At 46.0% G+C, this 12751-nt stretch overlaps 1 protein-coding gene across 4 annotated transcripts in view; it reads left to right on the forward strand.

Moving 5' to 3' along the window:
- HCFC1 (host cell factor C1) overlaps window positions 1-12751 on the forward strand; it is a 3865385-nt gene that overhangs the window by 936217 nt on the left and 2916417 nt on the right. The gene's annotated exons all lie outside the window — the stretch shown is intronic.

Below are 12751 nucleotides of genomic sequence, written 5' to 3' on the forward strand. Positions count from 1 at the left end.
CTAAACCTGTACTTAGAGAATCAACGCTTGAAACAGTTCGCATTAGGAAAGGAGGCCGCACCCAACACCTCGTCTGAACCGCCTAGGAAGAGGGCCAAGTCCTTGTGGCCTCCTTCTGCTGTGCGCCTCTGCCTGCTGTACCTCAGTCTGTAGCAGACGTCAGCTTGATGTAGCGGGTACCTTCGAGGAAGCTGCAAAATCAGGAGTGGGCGACACATCCACACAGGATTTACTGGTGCCTTTTCTAGACGCCGGGAAGGGGGGGACCAGCATTCAGTTGGGGCTCACCGGATGCCGCCTCCCTTTTCCCGGTCAGTTACCCTAGGCTCTTCCCAGCCAGACTCCAGCTAGGCCTTTAAAGAAAAAACAAGAAACTAGACACCTCACTCTTACCTCTGAAAGCATGCCAGATTTGCAGGCCTTCAGCCAGAGTTTGTTCAATGCTTTTTTGACCCTTAGGCCTTCAGCAGAACCCTCTGCCACTGTTACTCCCCTCCTTTGATGTTCGTGTTATACTGCTGCAGTCATCACACTAGGGTTATCCTGCCGTCAGGCGGTCTCGCAGTCGGCTGAATCCCAAAGTCTTGGTCCAGCGTCAGTTGTCGCTTCTTCCCTGACGTCAGTGCGACAGGGGGATAAAAGAGCCAGCCGACGCCATTTTCTTCAGTCTTTCTTGCTGCGCGGTGCCCGAAGCAGAAGCAGTTTGCAAGTGCCGGTCGGCTAGCGTCTGAGGTTTTCGAATCGAATTTCAGCCCGAAGTCTTCTCTAAAGCTAAGTACCCCATTGGGGAAACTTTTCTTGCCTCAGACCGATGTCAGACAAAGTTAATAATTGCATTTCTTGTGGGAAGCAAAATACCTCATAAGGATTTTCATTCTTATTGTATTCCTTGCCTAGGCCCAGACCACGACATCTCTGGTTGTCGGTTTTGTGCTAGGTTCAACAAACGTACAATCAAGCGTCGGGCAGATTTCGCCTGACATTATTTTGGAAGAAAATTTAATTATAGCATGTCGTCGGAACAACCGACATCAGCAATGATTAAAAAACGCAAGGATAAGGACAGGCATCCAAGGCAAAGACCAGATACCGAGGCCTCAGCAAGGCCTACCGCCGGTTCTCCAGTTTTCAGCGAGGCGCCTACGCAGCCCCTGACTACCGCTGATTTAGAAATTCTGATGGCCTCCCAGACCGAATCAGCTGGGCCTCAGGAGCCGGTTCCATCTCACCCCTCGGATGCCAACCCTGATGGTGATCCGGAGATTTTGGACAGGCCTTCGGTTTCTGAAGGTGTGTTCAAACAGACAACTATCTCTATTAAGTCTTATGCTAAACTTAAAAACCCCCTTAAAAGTTAGGAAACCAGGTCTACAGTTCCCCCCCAAAAGGCCCCTATGCCTAAAAAACAGATGCTTAAGATGGCTGAGGATTTAATTACCCTTATCAGGGGTTCACAACCCCCTCCTGACAAAAGGCCTAGACTGGAGGAAGATTATCCTTCCTCTGACCAAGCATCCATTTCCTCAGCTAACTCTGAGGACCAGGATTATTCCTTCCCTCCTTATGAAGACTCAGATGCTGAAGAGTCCATTCCCTCTGTCTCCTCCCCTGAAGACTACTCTTTTGGGGAAACTTTACACACCATGAGGGAACACTTCCACTGGGTAGGCCAAGATTACTCGGACTCTAAGAAAAGACTCCGTGAGTTCCTTCTCCCACAGCATAGACCCCTTGCAATTCCTCCAGTTTTAGACATTTTGGATGATGTTTACACCGAATCGAGTCTAAACCCAGATTCCTTACATCCTGCACCAGCTAAACCAGACAGGATACTACTGAGTTCCTGATTCTCACATGCTTCTATATAAAAGCCCTGTTGCAGACTCCAAATGGGGTTAAGGCCTCTACTGCTAAGAATCCACTACCTTCTGAAAGAGATTCCAGAGCATTAGAAAGATGGGGGAAGAAAGTGTATACGTCTGCCACTTTGGCCATGAGGGCCTTAAACTGCCAATTCCACATGCTATAACACCAGTAGTACTTGATTACACAGTTTAAGCAGAAAATGATCCCTCAGACAGATCAACCTGATTTCAAAGAGATGCAGGATTTGCTGCATGCAGCAGAACAAGTCGGAAAGCATACCTTACAGTGTGGTTTTGATTCATTGGAAGCCTCATGTAGAGCAGGTGTCACAGGATCTGTAATATGTAGACATGCTTGGCTAAAAGAGCAAGCCTTACCGGAACATGTCAAAGCAAAGTTATTGGATGCTCCATTGCAGAAAGATGTGTTGTTTGGTGTCAAAGCAGAGGAAGTTTTAAAGAAAATGGAAGAAAAGGCAAAATCTATGCAGACAGTTAAAGATTTTTTACAGGTACAACCTCTTCGTTTCAGCAGAAACTGACCATCAAAGAACTGGTCCTTTCCTGCATCAGACAGACCTCAAAGGGGTAGGTACAAACACCCAAGGGGCAGAGGCCAGCCACAAGGTTCTTTCAGGCCTAGACAATGGCATACAACAACTCAGAGGTGGAGACGAAAGATCTCAACCCTCCAGGAAACAAACACAATGACTTCCCTCTTCGCCTGCCAAGCAAAATTGCCCTGGCAGCAACTTTGGGAGGAAAACTGGCTCTATTTTCACAAAATTGGCGCATCATAACAAAGGACAAATGGGTTCTAGATATTATTACCCGAGGCTACAGATTTCATTTTCACACTTAACGACGGATGAGTGGCATGCCATATCTGCCTCCAAACCAATGGGCAGAGGCACAAACGCAAATTTCAACTCTCATGGATATGAAAGCAATTCAAAAGGTACCTACAAAGGAGCAAGGTCAAGGTTTTTACTCAACTAATTCTAGTACCAAGAAAGGACAAAGCCTGGAGACCCATTTTAGACCTCTCAATTCTAAACACATACCTGGAGGTACCCAAATTCAAAATGCTCAAACTACAGCAGATGTCCTTCAAGGATGCATCTGCAGTCCTAACAAGTGGGTTGTCCTGTCGTCAGGCAGCCCTTCGGTCGGCCGGATTCCAAAGTCTGCGTCTGGCCTCGGCTGGTGTCGCACTTCACCCGACGTCATCTCTGCTGGTCTTCGGGTATAAAGGCATCAGCCGACGCCATTTTCCTCAGTCTTTCTTGCCGCGTGGCGCCCGAAGCAGAAGCTGTTCGCAAGTGCCGGTCGGTCAGATCCAGAGATTACTACTACCGAATACTACTTCGAAGACTTCTAAAAAGCTAAGTACCCCGTTGGGGACTCTTTCTTGCCTCAGCCGATGTCAGAAAAAGTGAATAACTGTTTAACTTGTGGGAAACAAATACCTCATAAAGATTTCCACTCTTACTGCTTACCTTGTTTAGGCCCAGACCACGACGTAGCAGCCTGTTTAGCCTGTGCTTCTTTCAACCGAACGCTTAGGCGTCGGTCGGAGTTTGCTGAACAGTTTTTCGGCTCAGATTTTGCGTACATTATGCGGTCGGATCCTCCGACTTCTCAAATTGTTAAACGCAAAGAAAAAGACCGACACTTGCGGTCCGCGGTTTCGGCCGAAACCACGGTTAAGCAAACCGCGAGTGTCTCGGTTTCGGCCGAAACCGAGCAAACGGGTCAATCTTCAGCCGAATCCATGACTACTACCGAGGCTCCTGCTACCCTAGTTGAATCGGCCTCTGAAGTTTTGCCTACTAATGTGGTTTCTCTAGAATTATCGGACACCATCCCTTTGGATGTCTCTACCCCAGCACGTGGTGCTGCTAGGCCTCCTGCAGCCATGTCTATAAAGGCCTTTGCCAGGGCTAAAGCAGCCAAAACTGCTAAGTCTGTGCCTGTTAAGCCCCCCTCTCACAGGCCCAGTTCCAGTTCCCAAATGCTTACTCTGGCAGAGGATCTCATCTCTTTAATAAGGGGATCCCAATCTCATCCAGACAGGGCCTCTCAACCTCCAGAAAAGAGACCTAGAGCAGAGCCCCCTGAGCCAGTGTCCTCAGATGACTCTTCTGATGATTCAGACAATACAGACCATCCAGAGGCTCCTTTTTCTACTTATGAAGATTCCGATGCTGAAGAATCTATACCTTCTGCCTCTCCACCAGAGGAATTTTCCTTTGGGGAAAACTTACATGCCATGAGAGAGCAATTCCAATGGCAGGGACAAGATTTCTCAGATTCAAGAAAGAGGCTTAGGACCTTTCTACACTTACCGCAACATAGGCCCTTAGCTATACCTCCAGTTCTTCCTGTTGTGGATGATGCATTTAATGATGTTTGCACTGCTCCTGATACTTTACCTCCAGCCCCGGCCAAACCCGATAGGTTTTACAGGGTACCGGACACTCATCACCACTTACACAAGGCTCCCCTTGCAGATCCTGAGACTATCTCCCAGGGGCCTAAGGCAGTAGTTTCGACCTCAGCGAAAAACCCTCTCCCTTCTGAAAGGGAATCCAGGTCCTTAAAGAGATGGGGTAAAAAAGTATACACTTCTGCTACTCTCTCAGCTAGAGCTTTGAACTGTCAGTTTCATATGATCCAATACCAAGAGTTTATGCTTGATCAGTTAACTAAGAAACTGTCCTCTGATGATTCCTTAGATAAGAAATATGTTTTAGAAATGGTGAATAACATTCAGCAGGTTAGTAACCATTCTTTAAAATGTGGCTATGATGCACTGGAGGCTTCATTTAGATCAGCCATGACTGGCACAGTTATAAGAAGGCATGCATGGTTGAAAGAACAGGTCTTGCGGATCATGTTAAAGCAAAACTATTAGATGCTCCTATGGATAAGGTCAGTCTATTTGGTTCTCCTGCCCAGCAAGTAATGAAGAAAATGGAAGAGAAGGCAAAATCTGTACAAACAGTTAAAGATTTCTTACAGGTTCAGCCCCCAAGGTTTAGCAGGAACTGGCCTTCCAAAAATTGGTCCTTTCCAGACTCCTCTAAATCTCAGAGAGGCAGGAGTAGACGTTCCAGAGGCAGAAATCAATCCAGAGGAGGTGCCTACAGAGGACGCCAGTGGCAAGGCAATAACCAACGAGGCACAGACACAGCCACTGCCACTACAACAGGACAAACACAGTGACTTGGCTCTGACACCGCCTTCCAGGGAACAAATAGCAGCACCCTTAGGCGGAAAGTTAGCCTTATTTTCAAAAAATTGGCACTATATCACAAGAGACAAGTGGATTTTGCAAACTATAGACCAAGGCTACAGGTTTCATTTCCACACCTTACCAGTAAAAAGAGGAATGCCAAACCTACCACCAAATCAAAAAACAGAAGCTCTAAAACAGATAGCTCAATTAACAAAGATGAGAGCTGTGGAAAGGGTGCCACCTACAGAACAGGGCAAAGGATTTTATTCCAGACTCTTCCTGGTACCAAGAAAAGAGAAAAGTTGGAGACCTATTCTCGACCTGTCCGCTTTAAACACTTTCATCATTGTTCCAAAATTCAAAATGCTGACCCTACAGCAACTTCTTCCCATGCTGGGCAAGGAGTGTTGGCTGGTAACTCTAGATCTCAAGGAAGCATACCTGCACATCCCCATACGACCAAATTGCAGAAGATACCTCAGATTTCTTGCAGGATCAGAGCATTATCAATTCTCAGCATTGCCCTTTGGCTTATCTACTGCGCCCAGAGTATTCACAAAATGCCTGGCATCAGTAATCGCTCATTGCAGGCTACAGGGAATCCAAATGTATCCATACCTGGACGACTGCCTGATACAAGCGGACAACAAAAGCAAGCTGACACAAGACTTACAAAGAGTCATTTGCTTACTACAAGCCCTGGGATACACAGTCAATTTAAAAAAGTCAAGACTGATACCATCCCAAACAAGAACATTCTTGGGTGCAGAATTGGACACAGTAAAACAGATGGCATTCCTAACTGCAGAAAAACAAGAACATCTCCCTCTTTATTTCTTGGCATTAACAAAGCAGAACAAACTAACAGCAAGGAAAGTACTGCAGGCCTTGGGCTTCATGGCATCATGCATAATCCTGGTCCCCATGCCAGACTGCATATGAGAAAGCTACAGTGGTACCTAAAGAATTTATGGTCTCAACACAGGCACAGCTTAGAAACCGAAATACCACTAATCCCATGCCTGAAACAAGAGTTCCTATGGTGGGCTCAAGCATGCCAGTCAAACCCAGGTTTGCCCTTCCACAACATTCAAGCAAGCCAAACCATCACAACGGACGCCTCAGACCTAGGTTGGGGGGCCCACATGCTGGACAAATGCATTCAAGGATTATGGACTCCAGATCAGCTGCACCTGCACATAAATCAAAAAGAAATGCTGGCAGTAAAACTAGCAATCTAGAATTTCAGACCATTCCTCAAAGAAGGCCAATTAATGATAAGGACAGACAACACCACAGTCATGTGGTACATCAACAAACAGGGAGGCACTCATTCATACCCCCTATGTCGAATGGCTCTGGACCTATGGAATATGGCTCTGAGCTACAACATTCAGTTACAGGCAATATTTGTACTGGGAAAAAAACATCCTAGCAGACATGTTAAGTAGAACTACCTCGGATGCTCACGAATGGATGCTACACCCGGACATCTTCAAGGCCATCACAAAAAAATGGGGAATGCCACAAATAGACCTATTCGCATCCCCACTCAATCACCAGATCAAGAAATTCTGCACAAGGACATACCACCCACTTGCTTGGAAGGTGGACTCTCTATCCTTCAGTTGGAAAGACCTGACAGCATATGCATTTCCACCTCTTCCTTTGATGCACAAGGTACTACTGAAAATCAAAGAGGAACATCCAAGGATAATTCTGATAGCTCCAAATTGGCCAAGACAACATTGGTATCCATTGCTGAGGAGCATGTCTTGGGGGGGGAACGTGGACTCTGCCCCTGATTCCTTTGATGTTAACTCAGAGCGACTACAACATCATGCATCCAAACCTAAAAACTCTACAACTGACTGCCTGGAACATTACATAAGAGCAACTAACCCAGATTTATCCCAAAGGGTTAAAGACATTATCCTTGAGGCCCGCAGACCTTCAACAAGAAGGAACTATGCAGGAAAATGGAAAAGGTTTGTCATTTGGAGTACTGAAAGAGGAAAAGATGTGTCAAAGATAGATATTGCCAACATCCTGGAGTATTTGGCAGAGCTTCTCCATACAGGCCTGTCCTATTCCTCCATCAAGATACATGCATCAGCTATTTCTGCAGAATACAGCTTCGACCCCCCTGTCTTCTCACATCCTCTACTCAGGCAGTTCCTCAGAGGAATCAAGAATGTAAAACCTCCTAGGAAACCACCATTACCAGCATGGGACTTGAACTTTGTGCTAGAAAAATTGACACTCCCTCCATTCGAACCAGCAGCAACAGCAGACCTTCAACACCTTTCCTGGAAAACTGCTTTCCTACTGGCAATTACTTCAGCAAGGAGGGTTTCGGAACTACAGGCCTTAATGGCAGTACAACCCTTCCTAATCTTCCATCAAGATAGTGTCCATGAGAACTAATCCTACATTTATGCCTAAGGTGGTATCCAGAGTGTCTCTAAACCAGGCAATCCACCTACCTACCTTCTTTCCCAATCCACAGAACAGGGGGGAAAGACTGCTGCATACCTTGGATGTACACAGACAGTTGCGCTACTACCTGGACAGAACCAAGGGCAATAGAAAAACTGACCAGCTTCTAGTAGCTTATGCAACAGGATGGGAAGGAAAAGCAATTTCCAAACAGACAATCTCCAAGTGGATAGGAAATTGCATAAGATTCTGTTACTCCTACCATGGAAAGCAAATTCCACAGAACATAAGGCCTCATTCTACAAGGGCTACAGCCACTACCACAGCTTTCTTACGAGGAGTGGCTACCAAGGACATTGAGGCGGCTACTTGGACCTCCGTGCATACCTTTGCCAAGCATTACAACTTACCTCTATACTCTAGATCCTGAGCAGGCTTTGCCACTGCTGTTTTGCAAGGGATCCTAACTACACCATAATTCTTCTTCCTCCTCCCCTAGTTTGGCTATGATATTCTACCCATTTGTTAGGACTGCAGATGCATCCTTGAAGGACATAGTACAGTTTTGTACCTACCATAAATGTAGATGTCCGAACAGGATAGCATCTGCAGTCAGGATTACCCACCCTCCTTCCCCTCTGTGGTACTCCTAGGGTATTTACCCTCTTAATAGCTAGCTGGGGGGGATCTCTTATGGTGTATTTGTTTGTATATATGTACATGCTTATTTTTTGTGTTTGCCTTCTACTTTTTGGAAACATTGGCATTTATCCAAAATTTAGCTTTCCAAGAGGGCAACTGGCATCTGGGGCAAGAAACACTGAGGAAAATGGCGTCGGCTGATGCCTTTATACCCGAAGACCAGCAGAGATGACGTCGGGTGAAGTGCGACACCAGCCGAGGCCAGACCCAGACTTTGGAATCCGGCCGACCGAAGGGCTGCCTGACGACAGGACAACCCATTTGTTAGGACTGTAGATGCTATCCTGTTCGGACATCTACATTTATGGTAGGTACAAAACTGTACTCTTCTTCCCATGCTGGGCAAGGAATCTTGGCTGGTAACGTTGGACCTCAGAGGCATACCTGCATGTCCCTATCAGACAAGATTGCAGAAGATACCTCAGATTTTTGGCAGGTACAACGCATTATCAATTCTCTGCATTGCCCTTTGGCTTATCTACTGCGCCCAGAGTATTTACGAAATGCCTGGCATCAGTAATTGCATACTGCAGACGAGGAATACAAATTTATCCATATGTGGACAACTACCTGATCCAAGCAGACAGCAAGGCCATTCTATTACAGCATCTGGCATTTGTAACAAAGCTGCTAAGTTGCCTAGGGTACACAGTAAACAAAAAGAAGTCAAAGCTAATACCCTCACAAGACATAATATTCCTGGGTGCCAGCTTAAATACAACGGCCCAGATGGCTTATCTCACGCCAGACAAACAAAAACAACTGACTCAATACTTCAAAAAGATGGCAACTTTTACCCAGCTCACTGCAAGGAAAATCCTGCAGGCATTGGAGTTCATGGCATCCTGCATTCAACTAATTCCACATGCAAAGCTGCATATGAGGAAATTACAATGGTACCTGAAAAGTGTATGGACTCAACACAGGCACAGCCTCGAAACAAGTATACCTCTCATTCCCTGCCTTCAAAAAGAGTTCCTGTGGTGGGCTCAAGCATGTCAAATAAACAAGGGTTTTCCTTTTGTCTTACCTCCAGCAAACTAAACTATGACAACAGATTCTTCAGACTACGCCTGGGGAGCACACATGGCAGGACAGTGCATACACGGCAAATGGTCTGCAAAACAAATACATCTACACATCAACCAAAAGGAGATGCTAGCTGTGCAAAATGCACTGACAGCCTTCAAGGACCTCTTGCATCCAGGACCACTACTAAGGACAAGACAACACCACAGTTATGTGGAACATAAACAAATAGGGAGGGGCACACTCCTACCCTTTATGCAGACAGGCAATGACCTTGTGGAACACAGCATTGACTTACCAAGTACAACTGCAAGCACAATTCCTGCCAGGAAAGGAAAACATATTGGCATTTGAATTAAGCAGAAATTTGGCAGATCCTCACGAGTGGAGACTACACCCGCAAGTATTTTCAATGATAACTCAAAGGTGGGGACGCCCAGACATAGATCTATTTGCCTTCCCCAACAATTGCCAACTACAGCAATTTTGCACAAGGACTTATCATTCCCTAGCCTGGAAAATGGACGCCCTATGATTCAGTTGGACAGCATTGACAGTCTATGCCTTCCCACCACTACCTCACTTGACCAAGGTATTACTGAAAGTCAGATCAGAGACCACAAATGATCCTCATTGCTCCGGACTGGCCACGTCAGCACTGGTACCCATTACTTAAGGAACTTGACTCACAGCCCTCCATGGATCTTACCTCAATTCCCACTTCTGTTGACTCAGCAAAACTCTCAGATCCTTCACATTCAGCTCAGGACTTTAAATTTAGCTGCATGGAGAATACCTTGAATTATCAATCAACACTTCTCTCAAAGGACGTCCTGAATGTCATTTTGGAGACCAGGAGGCCCAGCACCAGAAAAACTTTCTCAGACAAATGGAAAAGATTTTGTGCATGGAACCAAGCTAAAGGCCAAAATCCTTGGATACTAAACATTCCTCAAATACTGCAATACTTAACTGAGATGCTACATAAAGGCCTTTCTTTCTCATCCATTAAGATCCATGCTTCAGCTTCAGCTCAATATAATACGGATCCTCCCGTATTCTCACACCCTTTACTAAGGCAGTTTCTTAGAGGGGCTATGAATATAAGACCCCCCCCCCAGAAAACCCCCAACGCCAGCTTGGGACCTCAACTTCGTTTTAGAAAAATTAACACTGCCTCCTTTTGAACCAGCCTTCTCAGCAGAACTACAGTACTTGTCATGGAAAACAACTCTGTTGCTGGCTATCACCTCAGCAAGCAGGGTCTCAGAACTACAGGCACTTATGGCAGTGGAACCTTTCATCGTTTTCCATTAGGATAGTCTCTTTACGAACTAACCCTACCTTTATGCCAAAGGTAGTATCCAGTGTGGCTTTGAATCAGACCATTCATTTACCCACCTTTTATCCAAACCCCCAGAATAAAGGAGAAAGACTCCTTCACTCTTTGGACATTCACAGACAGCTGTGTTACTATTTGGATAAGACTAAGACCTTCAGAAAAACGGACCAACTCTTTTTGTATCCTATGCTGCAGGTTCACAAGGAAAGGCTGTTTCAAAACAGACTATCTCCAAATGGATAGCTCATTGTATCAGCTTTTGCTACTCGCACCATAGGAAAGCAGTGCCTGTTCATATTAGGTCCCATTCTACCAGGGCTACAGCAACCTCAGCAGCCTTTCTCAGGGGGTTCCAACCAAGGACATTCTGGAGGCAGCTACTTGGAGTTCAGTGCACACCTTTACCAAGCACTACCACCTTCCATTATACTCAAAAACCAGAGCTGGTTTTGCCACTGCAGTTCTGCAGGGCATCCTAGCTTCACCTAACCCAGTTTAGTACCAGCCACCCATCCATAGCTTTGGGATTCAACCCAAGTGTGATGACTGCAGCAGTATAACACTATGAACATAGTACAGTTTTGTACCTACCATAACTGTAGATGTTAGAGTGTATATACTGCTGCAGTCCAGGTTACCCTCCCGCCATCCCCTCTACATACCAGGGTGTTAGTTATTACTCCATGTACATCAATCTATTGGATGCATGTCTATATGGTGTATTTGCTAACAGCTAGTACTATTGTTTATCTACTAAGGTATTTTTGCATAGTTATTTGTATTGCCTTCCTAGTTGGGGGCACCTGACATCTGGGACAAGAAAAACTGAAGAAAATGGCGTCGGCTGCCTCTTTTATCCCCCTGTCTCACTGACGTCAGGGAAGAAGCGATGACAACCGACGCCCGACCAAGACTTTGGGATTCGGTAACTGCGGGACCGCCTGATGGCAGGATAACCCTAGTGTGATGACTGCAGCAGTATATACACTCGAACATCTACATTTGTGGTAGGTACAAAACTGTACTTTTTAGACCTCCAACCCATGAAAGGAGGTTAGAATAGCCTTAGGAGGAGGAATTGTCTGACTTCTCTGAGGACTGTTTCCTACTCCTCCCAGATCCCATCCCCCTTGGGATATGGTTCTCCTGAGGAGGGCTCTTTTGAACCAGATTCCCCTGCAGAGGATCTTACATTTGGGGAAACTGTTAATAAAATGAAAGACCACTTTAAGTGGCAATCCTTGGATATGTCTGATGTCCAGAAAAGGTTTTATGACCTTATGCAAATGGATACTCCCAGTCCTTCTCCTATTCAGCCTGCTTTTGTGGATGCTTTTGCTTCAGCCTCCACTAGCCCGGACTCAACCTCCGGCTCCTCGGAGAGCAGACAGACTGCATAAAGTCCCTGACATGGAGAAATTTCTCTAAGTGCCCTCCTGTTGACCCAGCCACTATTTTTCCATTTCTGTGGACAGGGCCTCCAAACTTATGCCGAGCAGTACTATTCTCCCAGCTGATAGACAGCAAGACCATGGAGAGGTTTTAAAAGAAAGTGGCCACCCTCTCTCTTAGAGCCACAAATTGCCAAACACATATGACCAAATACTCTCTTGCTGTCTTGGAGAAAGCCTCTAAAGAGTTAGAAGACATCCCTGACTTTGCAGCCAAGGCCTCCCTGTCTTCACTCATGGCACTCATCTCTGAAATGAATAGACTCTTCCTGAGATGTAGCTATGATGCAGCTGAAGCCTAAGCCAGGACAGCTGCATCAGCTTCAGTATTAAGAAGGTACGCCTGGCTGCGACTACAGCCTCTCTCAGATGACTTCATGGCCAAATTCCTGGACGTGCCTTTGGACCACTCGGCACTTTTTGATACATGTGGCTGACCTGTTCAAATCTTTACAACAGAAAGGTAAAAAATTACAGGACTTGAAACATATCCTGGTCTCTCCTGCTCCCAAGATCTAGAGGAACTACCTGTGTAAGGCCCAGTTTATCAGGAAATCCTCCAGGCCTGCTGCTCCCCGGTCTAGAAGACCCGCTAGAAGACGGCCTCCTTAGACTCGGCCGTCTCAGTCTTCCAGCCAAAGGCTTCCCTTTCCTGATAGGGCAGGTAGTGTCTGACTGCCTG

Source organism: Protopterus annectens, chromosome 8.part0 (assembly GCF_019279795.1).
Source record: "Protopterus annectens isolate FY-2018-M chromosome 8.part0, PAN1.0, whole genome shotgun sequence".
NCBI lineage: Eukaryota > Metazoa > Chordata > Ceratodontiformes > Protopteridae > Protopterus > Protopterus annectens.